This window comes from Oncorhynchus nerka, linkage group LG19 (assembly GCF_034236695.1).
Source record: "Oncorhynchus nerka isolate Pitt River linkage group LG19, Oner_Uvic_2.0, whole genome shotgun sequence".
Classification (NCBI taxonomy): Eukaryota; Metazoa; Chordata; class Actinopteri; order Salmoniformes; family Salmonidae; genus Oncorhynchus; species Oncorhynchus nerka.
Window position 1 is genome coordinate 32515659 of NC_088414.1, and position 13931 is coordinate 32529589.

Consider the following 13931-nt stretch of genomic DNA (forward strand, 5'->3'; position numbering starts at 1 on the left):
ACCTACTCATTGTGGTTGTTTTTTAAAATTTTATTTTAAAACTATTTTCTACATTGTAGAATAATCGTGAAGACATCAAAACTATGAAATAACACGTATGGAATCATGTACTAACCAAAAAAGTGTTCAACAAATCAAAATGTATTTTATATTTGAAATTCTTCAAAGTAGCCACCCTTTTGCCTTGCCCACTTTTAGCATTCTCTCAATCAGCTTCACCTGAAATGCTTTTCCAACAGTCTTGAAGGATTTTCCACATATGCTGAGCACTTGTTTGTTGCTTTTCCTTCACTCTCTGGTCCAACTCATCCCAAAATCTCAATTGGGTTGAGGTCGGATGATTGTGGTCAGGTCATCTGATGCAGCACTTCATCACTCTCCTTGGTCAAATAGCCCTTACACAGCCTGGATGTGTATTTGTAAGTCGCTCTGGATAAGAGCGTCTGCTAAATGACTTAAATGTAAATGTATTAGGTCATTGTCCTGTTGAAAAACAAATGATAGTCCCACTAAGCTCAAACCAGATGGGATGGCGTATCGCTGCAGAATGCTGTGGTAGCCATGCTGGTTAAGTGTGCCTTCCAAATAAATCACTGACAGCAAAGCACCATCACATCTCCTCTTCCATGCTTCACAGTGGGAACAATATAGAGAGACCATCCGTTCACCTACTTTGCGTCTCTCAAAGACACGGCGGTTAGAACCAAAAATCGCAATTTTGGACTCATCAGACCAAAGGACTGATTTTGACTGGTCTAATATCCATTGCTCGTAGTTTTTGGACCAAGCAAGTCTCTTATTATTAGTGTCCTTTAGTAGTGGTTTCTTTGCAGCAATTCGACCATGAAGGCCTGATTCACGTAATCTCTGAACAGTTGATGTTGAGATGTGTCTGTTTCTTGATCTCTGAAGGATTTATTTGGGCTGCAATTTCTGAGGCTGGTAACTCTAAAGAACTTATCCTCTGCAACAGAGGTAACGCTGGGTCTTCCTTTCCTGTGGCGGTCATCATGAGAGCCAGTTTCATCATAGTGCTTGATGGTTTTTGTGACTGCACTTGAAGAAACTTTCCTTGACATTTTCTGGATTAACTGACCATCATGTCTTAAAGTAATGATGGACTGTCATTTCTCTTTGCTTATTTGAGCTGTTCTTGCCATAATATGGCAAAATATGACCAAATAGGGCCATATTCTGTATACCACCCCTACCTTGTCACAACCCAACTCAAACGCATTAAGAAGGAAAGAAATTCCACAAATTAACTTTTAACAAGGCACACATGTTAATTGAAATGCATTCCATGTGACTACCTCATGAAGCTGGTTGAGAGAATGCCAAGCGTGTGCAAAGCTGTTATCAATGCAATGGGTGGCTAAATATAAAATATATTTTGATTTGTTGCTTTAAAAAAAAAATAATAATAATAATGAGGCTACTACATGATTCCATGTGTTATTTCATAGTTTTGATGTCTTCACTATTATTCTACAACGTAGAAAATAGTAAAAATAAAGAAAAACCCTGGAATGAGTAGGTGTGTCAACTTTGGACTGGTACTGTGTGCTTGGGCTCCTGAGTGGCGCAGCAGTCTAAGGCACTGCATCTCAGTGCAAGAGGCGTCACTACAGTCCCTGGTTTGAATCCAGACTGTATCACATCTGCCCGTGATTGGGAGTCCCATAGGGCAGTGCACAATTTGTCCAGCATTGTCCGGGTTTGGGCCGTCATTGTAAATAAGAATTTAATTTACATTTACATTTAAGTCATTTAGCAGACGCTCTTATCCAGAGCGACTTACATATTGGTGCGTTCACCTTATGACATCCAGTGGAACAGCCACTTTACAATAGTGCATCTAAATCTATTAAGGGGGGGGTGAGAAGGATTACTTTATCCTATCCTAGGTATTCCTTAAAGAGGTGGGGTTTCAGGTGTCTCCGGAAGGTGGTGATTGACTCCGCTGTCCTGGCGTCGTGAGGGAGTTTGTTCCACCATTGGGGGGCCAGAGCAGCGAACAGTTTTGACTGGGCTGAGCGGGAACTGTACTTCCTCAGTGGTAGGGAGGCGAGCAGGCCAGAGGTGGATGAACGCAGTGCTCTTGTTTGGGTGTAGGGCCTGATCAGAGCCTGGAGGTACTGAGGTGCCGTTCCCTCACAGCTCCGTAGGCAAGCACCATGGTCTTGTAGCGGATGCGAGCTTCAACTGGAAGCCAGTGGAGGGAGCGGAGGAGCGGGGTGACGTGAGAGAACTTGGGAAGGTTGAACACCAGACGGGCTGCGGCTTTCTGGATGAGTTGTAGGGGTTTAATGGCACAGGCAGGGAGCCCAGCCAACAGCGAGTTGCAGTAATCCAGACGGGAGATGACAAGTGCCTGGATTAGGACCTGCGCCGCTTCCTGTGTGAGGCAGGGTCGTACTCTGCGGATGTTGTAGAGCATGAACCTACAGGAACGGGCCACCGCCTTGATGTTAGTTGAGAACGACAGGGTGTTGTCCAGGATCACGCCAAGGTTCTTAGCGCTCTGGGAGGAGGACACAATGGAGTTGTCAACCGTGATGGCGAGATCATGGAACGGGCAGTCCTTCCCCGGGAGGAAGAGCAGCTCCGTCTTGCCGAGGTTCAGCTTGAGGTGGTGATCCGTCATCCACACTGATATGTCTGCCAGACATGCAGAGATGCGATTCACCACCTGGTCATCAGAAGGGGGAAAGGAGAAGATTAATTGTGTGTCGTCTGCATAGCAATGATAGGAGAGACCATGTGAGGTTATGACAGAGCCAAGTGACTTGGTGTATAGCGAGAATAGGAGAGGGCCTAGAACAGAGCCCTGGGGGACGCCAGTGGTGAGAGAGCGTGGTGAGGAGACAGATTCTCGCCACGCCACCTGGTAGGAGCGACCTGTCAGGTAGGACGCAATCCAAGTGTGGGCCGCGCCGGAGATGCCCAACTCGGAGAGGGTGGAGAGGAGGATCTGATGGTTCACAGTATCGAAGGCAGCCGATAGGTCTAGAAGGATGAGAGCAGAGGAGAGAGAGTTAGCTTTAGCAGTGCGGAGCGCCTCCGTGATACAGAGAAGAGCAGTCTCAGTTGAATGACTAGTCTTGAAACCTGACTGATTTGGATCAAGAAGGTAATTCTGAGAGAGATAGCGGGAGAGCTGGCCAAGGACGGCACGTTCAAGAGTTTTGGAGAGAAAAGAAAGAAGGGATACTGGTCTGTAGTTGTTGACATCGGAGGGATCGAGTGTAGGTTTTTTCAGAAGGGGTGCAACTCTCGCTCTCTTGAAGACGGAAGGGACGTAGCCAGCGGTCAGGGATGAGTTGATGAGCGAGGTGAGGTAAGGGAGAAGGTCTCCGGAAATGGTCTGGAGAAGAGAGGAGGGGATAGGGTCAAGCGGGCCGGATGTTGAGCGGCCGGCCGTCACAAGACGCAAGATTTCATCTGGAGAGAGAGGGGAGAAAGAGGTCAGAGCACAGGGTAGGGCAGTGTGAGCAGAACCAGCGGTGTCGTTTGACTTAGCAAACGAGGATCGGATGTCGTCGACCTTCTTTTCAAAATGGTTGACGAAGTCATCTGCAGAGAGGGAGGAGGGGGAGGGGGAGGAGGATTCAGGAGGGAGGAGAAGGTGGCAAAGAGCTTCCTAGGGTTAGAGGCAGATGCTTGGAATTTAGAGTGGTAGAAAGTGGCTTTAGCAGCAGAGACAGAAGAGGAAAATGTAGAGAGGAGGGAGTGAAAGGATGCCAGGTCCGCAGGGAGGCGAGTTTTCCTCCATTTCCGCTCGGCTGCCCGGAGCCCTGTTCTGTGAGCTCGCAATGAGTCGTCGAGCCACGGAGCGGGAGGGGAGGACCGAGCCGGCCTGGAGGATAGGGGACATAGAGAGTCAAAGGATGCAGAAAGGGAGGAGAGGAGGGTTGAGAAGGCAGAATCAGGAGATAGGTTGGAGAAGGTTTGAGCAGAGGGAAGAGATGATAGGATGGAAGAGGAGAGAGTAGGGGGGGAGAGAGAGCGAAGGTTGGGACGGCGCGATACCATCCGAGTAGTGGCAGTGTGGGAAGTGTTGGATGAGAGCGAGAGGGAAAAGGATACAAGGTAGTGGTCGGAGACTTGGAGGGGAGTTGCAATGAGGTTAGTGGAAGAACAGCATCTAGTAAAGATGAGGTCGAGCGTATTGCCTGCCTTGTGAGTAGGGGGAAGGTGAGAGGGTGAGGTCAAAAGAGGAGAGGAGTGGAAAGAAGGAGGCAGAGAGGAATGAGTCAAAGGTAGACGTGGGGAGGTTAAAGTCGCCCAGAACTGTGAGAGGTGAGCCGTCCTCAGGAAAGGAGCTTATCAAGGCATCAAGCTCATTGATGAACTCTCCGAGGGAACCTGGAGGGCGATAAATGATAAGGATGTTAAGCTTGAAAGGGCTGGTAACTGTGACAGCATGGAATTCAAAGGAGGCGATAGACAGATGGGTAAGGGGAGAAAGAGAGAATGACCACTTGGGAGAGATGAGGATCCCGGTGCCACCACCCCGCTGACCAGAAGCTCTCGGGGTGTGCGAGAACACGTGGGCGGACGAAGAGAGAGCAGTAGGAGTAGCAGTGTTATCTGTGGTGATCCATGTTTCCGTCAGTGCCAAGAAGTCGAGGGACTGGAGGGAGGCATAGGCTGAGATGAACTCTGCCTTGTTGGCCGCAGATCGGCAGTTCCAGAGGCTACCGGAGACCTGGAACTCCACGTGGGTCGTGCGCGCTGGGACCACCAGATTAGGCTGGCCGCGGCCACGCGGTGTGGAGCGTTTGTATGGTCTGTGCAGAGAGGAGAGAACAGGGATAGACAGACACATAGTTGACAGGCTACAGACGAGGCTACGCTAATGCAAAGGAGATTGGAATGACAAGTGGACTACACGTCTCGAATGTTCAGAAAGTTAAGCTTACGTAGCAAGAATCTTATTGACTAAAATGATTAAAATGATACAGTACTGCTGAAGTAGGCTAGCCGGCAGTGGCTGCGTTGTTGACTTTGTAGGCTAGCTGGCAGTGGCTGCGTTGTTGACACTACACTAATCAAGTCGTTCCGTTGAGTGTGATAGTTTCCACAGTGCTGCTATTCGGGGGCTAGCTGGCTAGCTAGCAGTGTTGATTACGTTACGTTGCGTTAAAAGAACGACAATAGCTGGCTAGCTAACCTAGAAAATCGCTCTAGACTACACAATTATCTTTGATACAAAGACGGCTATGTAGCTAGCTATGTAGCTAGCTACGATCAAACAAATCAAACCGTTGTACTGTAATGAAATGAAATTAAAATGTGATACTACCTGTGGAGCGAAGCGGAATGCGACCGGGTTGTTGAGTGAGGAAGTTCTATTCGTTGGACGTTGGCTAGCTGTTGGCTAGCTAGCAGTGTCTCCTACGTTAAGGACGACAAATAGCTGGCTAGCTAACCTCGGTAAATTAAGATAATCACTCTAAGACTACACACTCTAAACTACACAATTATCTTGGATACGAAGACAGCAAAGACAACTATGTAGCTAGCTAACACTACACTAATCAGGTCATTCAGTTGAGTGTAATAGTTTTTACAGTGCTGCTATTCGGTAGAGGGTGGACGTTAGCTAGCTGGCTAGCTGGCTAGCTGCTGGGCAGATGGCAGTGTAGACTACGTTAGGACGACGAAATACGATAATTACGCAATTATCTTTGATACAAAGACGGCTATGTAGCTAGCTAAGAAGAAATTGCTAAGATTAGACAAATCAAACCGTTGTACTATAGTGAAATGTAATGAAATGTAATGAAAAGTTATACAACCTGCGGAGCGAAGTGCGAATGCGACCGCTCGCTCCAACCCGGAAGCACTTCTTCTTAACTGACTTGCCTAGTTCAGTAAAGGTTAAATAAAACATGTAAAAATTCTGTAAGTTATGCCTCATTGATATTTGAATATTTTGAGGATAAAGCTATATAAGTTCTTCATTGTTTTGGTTTGTTTCTAGGGTCCTACTCTACCTGAACGATACTGAATGATTCATGTTAGAAAATATTTAGGGATGCCATAGTGACTGATTCATTAAGAGTGCCATGTTGGGTGAGGCCTTTCTGTTTAGATTTTTTTTGTACATTTCCTTTAAAAACCACAAGTTTAGTCTTGTAGGTTTTCATTGGGTGTATGTGTAACCGGTGTGAAATGGCTAACTAGTTAGCGGGGTGTGCACTAATGAGTGTTTCAATCGGTCACTCGCTCTGAGACCTTGAAGTAGTTGTTCCCCTTGCTCTGCACGAGCTGTACCTCTTGTGGAGCAATAATAGGTAACGATGCTTCGAGGGTGTCAGTTGTTGATGTGTGCAGAGTGTCCCTGGTTCGAGCCCAGGCAGGGGCAAGGAGAGGGACGGAAGCAATACTGTCTGTCACATATGGTGGTTTAACCCATATGAATAAGATGGAAGTTGTGAATTCAAGATCATTTATATATTTCTATCGGCGAAAGGTAATTCTCAACTGTGTTTCAGTTAGGGATAGTCTTATATTTGCAATGTAGCATTTTTGCAACATGGCTTCAAGTAGCATATAGTGTAAAGTTGTTTTATGTTAAAAATTTTTTAATGGATTGACTGATTCATAAAGTAGCAGAATTTAAACCAACTACCTGTTCTTTACCCACTTTGCTCGCCATATTTATTTGACCTTTATTTAACTAGGCAAGTCAGTTAAGAACAAATTCTTATTTTCAATGACGGCCTAGGAACAGTTGGTTAACTGCCTGTTCAGGGGCAGAACGGCAGATTTGTACCTTGTCAGCTCGGGGGTTTGAACTTGCAACCTTCCGGTTCCTAGTCCAACGCTTTAACCACTAGGCTACCCTGCCGCCCCATGTGATGGACACTATGCAATGTAAAACATTTGTATCTAGTATTCTGACTACAAGTTTGAAGGATGTGCTCTGAAAGGAACACTAGTTTCACCAGTACAGTCTTGTGGAGGGACTCAAAGAGGGGAAGGAGTGTGATGTCTGAGCCTTTGTTTGGACAAAATGATGTCATCCCTTTTTCCTGTTGTGCAGAAAGAAAGCAGTTCAATGGAGGCCAGGATGGCCAGAGCACCATTGGAAACTTTAAGCTTTGAGCCCAGCAAACAAGATATCACATGATACCATAGGATGTAGGATTTGAAATGTAAGCCAACTTCACACTACAGCCGACATAAAGGGCTTAGAATAAGGATAACGCCACGGCAATACCTCCTACTTACATGTACTATTAGTCAGCTGTCCTTGGAAAACATACCAATGAAGGCAATGGGATATGTCGAAACTGTTGACTCCCTGTGTGGGTTGTTAGATATGGCTCAGCAGGCCTAGTCACTTGACTGGAAACTTTCTTTTAAGCAAAAACAAATGTTCCATGAAATAACCCTTATGGCTAAAGACCTGGTGCTAAAGTAAGGGTCCTGACATGATCTCACCTGGAAAAGCTATGGGCCCGAGCTATAACTTACAACTACTATAACTGAAAACACCCTTATTTGACCCTACATGACAGTCATACAGTGCCTTCAGAAAGTATACAGACCCCTTGACTTTTTCCACATTTTGTTATGTTACAGGCTTATTCTAAAATGGATTCAATCGTTTTATTACCCCTCATCAATCTACACACAATACCCCATAATGACAAAGCAAAAAGAGGTTAAGAAATTTTTGCTAATTTACTGCAAATAAACTGATGTCAGAGTTGCTTAAGTATTCAGACCCTTTAGTCAGTACTTTGTTGAAGCAACTTTGGCAGCAATTACAGCATCAACTCTTCTTGGTTATGATGCTACAAGCTTGGCACACCTGTATTTGGGGAGGTCCTCCCATTCTTCTCTGCAGATCATCTCAAGCTCTGTCAGGTTGGATGGGGAGAGTTGCTGCACAGCTATTTTCAGGTCTCCAGAGATGTTCAATCGGCTTCAAGTCCGGGCTCTAGCTGGGCCACTCAAGGACATTCAGAGACTTGTCCTGAAGCTACTCCTGCATTGTCTTGACTGTGTGCTTAGGGTGGTTGTCCTGTGGAAGGTGAACAAAGATGTCATCAAGGCAAAGTGTGACTACTTGAAGAATCTAAAATATATTTAAATTTGTTTAACCATTTTTGGGGAATTACTACATGATTCCATGTGTTATTTCATAGTTTTGATGTCTTCACTATTATTTTATAATATAGGAAATAGTACAAATAAAGAAAAACCCTTGAATGAGTAGGTGTCCAAACTTTTGACTGTTAATGTAAAAAACGGAAATATTCCATTTACATAAGTATTCCGACCCTTTACTCAACACCTTGTTGAAACACCTTTGGCAGCGATTACAGCATCGAGTCTTCTTGGGTAGGACGCTACAAGCTTGACACACCTGTATTTGTGGAGTTTCTTCCAGTCTCTGCAGATCCTCTCAAGCTCTGTGAGGTTGGATGGGGAGCTTTGCTGCACAGCTACTTTCAGGTCTCTCCCGAGCTGTTCGATCGGTTCAATTCTGAGCTCTGGCTGGGCCAATCAAGGACATTCAGAGACATCTCCCGAAGCCACTCCTGCATTGTCTTGGCTGTGTGCTTAGGGTCGTTGTCTTGTTAGAAGGTGAACCTTCACCCCACTCTGAGGTCCTAAACTGCTCCAGAGCGCTCTTCATCAAGGATCTCTCTGTACATTTCTCTGTTCATCTTTGCCTCAATCCTGACTAGTCTCCCAGTCCCTGCTGCTGAAAAACACCCCCACAGCATGATGCTGCTATCACCATGTTTCACCGTAGGGATGGTGCCAGGTTTCCTCCAGATGTGACGCTTGGCATTCAATCTTGGTTTCTTTACACCACAGATTCTTGTTTTTCATGGTCTGAGAGTCTTTAGGTTCCTTTTGGCAAACTCCAAGCGGGCTGTCCTTTACTGAGGAGTGGCTTCCGTCTGGCCACTACCATAAAGGCTTGATTGGTGGAGTGCTGCAGAGATGGTGTTCTTCTGGAAGGTTCTCCCATCTCCACAAAGGAACTCTAGAGCTTTGTCAGAGCTTTAACTTTGTCAGAGCTTTAACTTCCTGACTGATATCTTGAGATGTTGCTTCAATATATCCACATACTTTTCCTTCTCATGATGCCATCTATTTTGTGAAGTGCACCAGTCCCTCCTGCAGCAAAGCACCCCCACAACATGATTCTGCCACCCCCGTGCTTCATGGTTGAGATGGTGTTCTTTGGCTTGCAAGCATCCCCCTTTTTCCGCCAAACATAACGATGGTCATTATGGCCAAACAGTTCTATTTTTGTTTCATCAGACCAGAGGACATTTCTCCAAAAAGTACGATCTTTGTCTCCATGTGCAGTTACAAACCGTAGTCTGGCTTTTCTTTTTCGATATAGGACTCGTTTTACTGTGGATATAGATACTTTTATACTTGTTTCCTCCATCTCAACAAGGTCCTTTGCTGCTGTTCTGGGATTGATTTGCACTTTTCGCAACAAAGTACGTTCATTTCTAGGCGACAGAACGCTTCTCCTTCCTGAGCGGTGTGATGGCTGCGTGGTCCCATGGTGTTTATACTTGCATACTATTGTTTGTACAGGTGAACTTCAGGGATTTGGAAATTGCTCCCAAAGATGAACCAGACTTGTGGAGGTCTAGAATTGGTTTTCTGAGGTCTTGGCTGATTTATTTTGATTTCTCCATGATGTCATGCAAAGAGGTACTGATTTTGAAGGTCGGCCTTGAAATACATCCACAGGTACACCTCCAATAGACTAATAGACTCCAATTGACATCATTTGAGTCAATCAGAGGTTTCAAAAGCCATGACATAATTTTCTGGAATTTTCCAAGCTGTTTAAAGGCACAGTCAACTTAGTGTATGTTAACATCTGACCCACTGGAATTGTAATACAGTGAAATAATCTGTCTGTAAACAATTGTTGGAAAAATTACTTGTCATGCACAAAGTAGATGTCCTAACTGACTTTCCAAAACTATAGTTTGTTAACTTGCTCCTACCTGGCACGCAGGCGTCCCATCTAGAGCTCTGGAAATGCAAATGCGCTACGCTAAATGCTAATAGTATTAGTTAAAACTCAAATGTTCATTAAAATACACATGCAGGGTATTGAATTAAAGCTACACTCGTTGTGAATCCAGGCAACAAGTCAGATTTTTAAAATGCTTTTCGGCGAAAGCATGAGAAGCTATTATCTGATAGCATGTAACACCACAAAAGACCCACAGGGGACGTAAACAAAATAATTAGCATATTCGGCGCTACACAAACCGCACAATAAAATATAAAACATTCATTACCTTTGACCATCTTCTTTGTTGGCACTCCTAGATGTCCCATAATCACTATTGGGTCTTTTTTTCGATTAAATCGGTCCATATATAGCCTAGATATTGTTCTATGTAGACTGTGATAAACGGAAAAAAATAGCGTTTCATAACGTAACGTCATTTTTTTTTAAATTCAAAAAGTCGACGATAAACTTTCACAAAACACTTCAAAATACTTTTGTAATGCAACTTTAGGTATTAGTACACGTTAATAAGCGATAAAATTCATCAGGAGGCGATCGAAAAAATGTCCGGAGAGAGCTCGACCAAAACATCCGGTTGGAGACCGGAGGGAAGTGGTTCCCTTGATTCGGTTCAACCAAGAATCAAAGCTGAATCAAATGACAAGACTCTAGACATCGTGTGGAAGCTGTAGGCACTGAAACCTCGGTCTCATGTAATTCGGTTCACTTTGAACAATTCCTGGAAGTAGCGCAAGGATATTTATTTCCATTTTCAGTGATCAGGTTTTCCTGCGCTTTTCGATGAAACGCACGTTCTGTTATAGTCACAGCCGTGATTTAACCAGTTTTATAAACGTCTGAGTGTTTTCTATCCACACATACTAATCATATGCATATACTATATTCCTGGCATGAGTAGCAGGGCGCTGAAATGTTGCGCGATTTTTAACAGAATGTTCGAAAAATTAGGGGGTAGGAGGAAGAGGTTTTAACAAGAAATTTGTGGAGTGGTTGAAAAACTAGTTTTAATGACTCCAACCTGTGTTTGTAAACTTCCGACTTCAACTATATATATTTTTTGACTCATTGCGGTTTCTGTCTGAACATTCCTATGAGTGCCACTTTCTACTTCATAGCCATTGCTCAGTGATAATTGACACTTCCGCATTGTGCTGTTTATTTCTGATAGTTTTCAAAACCTATGAAGATGTCCAGTGATGTGCCATTTGTTAACACAACACGGTACAGACTTGAATAGACATTATGCTGAATTTGATTCAATAAAAAACATCTGTTAAATTCACTGCTCTGTTTTGCTTGTTTACAGTGGGTCAAGTCATAGGGTATTGAGGGAGGAATTCTCCTTTTGTTACAACACCAACATTTAAAAAAAATTAAGGTGCTAATATGGCCTTACTCTATATATGCAGTGTGGCTCTGACACTACCTAAGAAACATCAATGGTATGTCAATAGGGTGGCAGGTAGCCTAGCCGTTAAGAGTGTTGGTCCAATAACTGAAAGGTTGCTGGTTTGAATCCCAGAGCTGACTTGGTGAAAAATCTGTTTGTGCCCTTGAGCAAGGCACTTAACCCTAATTGCTCCTGTAAGTTGCTCTGGATAAGAGTGTCTGCTAAATGACACATGTAATGTAAAATGAATTAATTTGGTAGTATACTCATTTCTTGTTTGAACAAGGAGGGCAACAAGACTGAGCAGATCTACAGATTTCCAATAAACAATTTAAATCAAACAAATGTAGAACTGTAGCAGTTCATTAAAGTTATTGTTCATTCATGTCTGTTTTCAGACCTCAAATGGTCTAATGTTGAGTAGTTCACATCCTACACCATTAGTGTTATAGATCCAGCTGTATGCTTCAATGTTAAATGAAAACCCTGAATGTCAATCAACATACACAGTAGCCTTGTACACTGCTCAAAAAAATAAAGGGAACACTTAAACAACACAATGTAACTCCAAGTCAATCACACTTCTGTGAAATCAAACTGTCCACTTAGGAAGCAACACTGATTGACAATACATTTCACATGCTGTTGTGCAAATGGAATAGACAACAGGTGGAAATTATAGGCAATTAGCAAGACACCCCCAATAAAGGAGTGGTTCTACAGGTGGTGACCACAGACCACTTCTCAGTTCCTATGCTTCCTGGCTGATGTTTTGGTCACTTTTGAATGCTGGCGGTGCTTTCACTCTAGTGGTAGCATGAGACGGAGTCTACAACCCACACAAGTGGCTCAGGTAGTGCAGCTCATCCAGGATGGGACATCAATGTGAGTTGTGGCAAGAAGGTTTGCTGTGTCTGTCAGCGTAGTGTCCAGAGCATGGAGGCGCTACCAGGAGACAGGCCAGTACATCAGGAGACTAGGAGGGCAACAACCCAGCAGCAGGACCGCTACCTCCTCCTTTGTGCAAGGAAGAGCAGGAGGAACACTGCCAGAGCCCTGCAAAATGACCTCCAGCAGGCCACAAATGTGCATGTGTCTGCTCAAACGGTCAGAAACTGACTCCATGAGGGTGGTATGAGGGCCCGACGTCCACAGGTGGGGGTTGTGCTTACAGCCCAACACCGTGCAGGACGTTTGGCATTTGCCAGAGAACACCAAGATTGGCAAATTCGCCACTGGCGCCCTGTGCTCTTCACAGATGAAAGCAGGTTCACACTGAGCACATGTGACAGAAGTGACAGAGTCTGGAGACGCCGTGGAGAACGTGCTGCTGCCTGCAACATCCTCCAGCATGACCGGTTTGGTGGTGGGTCAGTCATGGTGTGGGGTGGCATTTCTTTGGGGGGCCGCACAGCCCTCCCAAGTGCTCGCCAGAGGTAGCCAGACTGCCATTAGGTACCGAGATGAGATCCTCAGACCCCTTGTGAGACCATATGCTGGTGCGGTTGGCCCTGGGTTCCTCCTAATGCAAGACAATGCTAGACCTCATGTGTCAGCAGTTCCTGCAAGAGGAAGGCATTGATGCTATGGACTGGCCCGCCCGTTCCCCAGACCTGAATCCAATTGAGCACATCTGGGACATCATGTCTCGCTCCATCCACCAACGCCACGTTGCACCACAGACTGTCCAGGAGTTGGCGGATGCTTTCATCCAAGTCTGGGAGGAGATCCCTCAGGAGACCATCCGCCACCTCATCAGGAGCATGCCCAGGTGTTTTAGGGAGGTCAAACAGGCACGTGGAGGCCACACACACTACTGAGCCTCATTTTGACTAGTTTTAAGGACATTACATTAAAGTTGGATCAGCCTGTAGTGTGGTTTTCCACTTTAATTTTGAGTGTGACTCCAAATCCAGACCTCCATGGGTTGATACATTTCATTTCCATTGATAATTTTTGCGTGATTTTGTTGTCAGCACATTCAACTATGTGAAGAAAAAAGTATTTAATAAGAATATTTCATTCATTCAGATCTAGGATGTGTTATTTTAGTGTTCCCTTTATTTTTTTGAGCAGTGTATTTAGGCCTACTTAATTGTATTAATGTTGTTTTTTAAAGCATTGGTTCATTCTTATCAGTTGAACATTTATTTCGATAGGAGGAAGCGTGCTTTAAACACGTGGTTGGAAAGCTTCAGTCTGCTGTAGAGGGAAAATGATGAAACGGCTAAGCAGTCAGTAACAAGAACCATGTGTCCACCCCCCCTTTCCCCATCTGCGCCCTTCAAGCCCTCATCCCCCCCACTTCCCTCTTCCTTCAGAACTGTTTTTGTTTTCCAAACAAGTCTCCCTGTACAGGAAATTGTGTACTTTGGGAGCATTCAGGAAGGCAGAGAGCACATTTCCTGTTAGGACCATGGCAACAAAAAAAGTGTGGATAAAAGGGGTCAGTAATCTCTAAACCAGAGAAACAGCAGTCAGCTATTCCCCTCCCCTGAC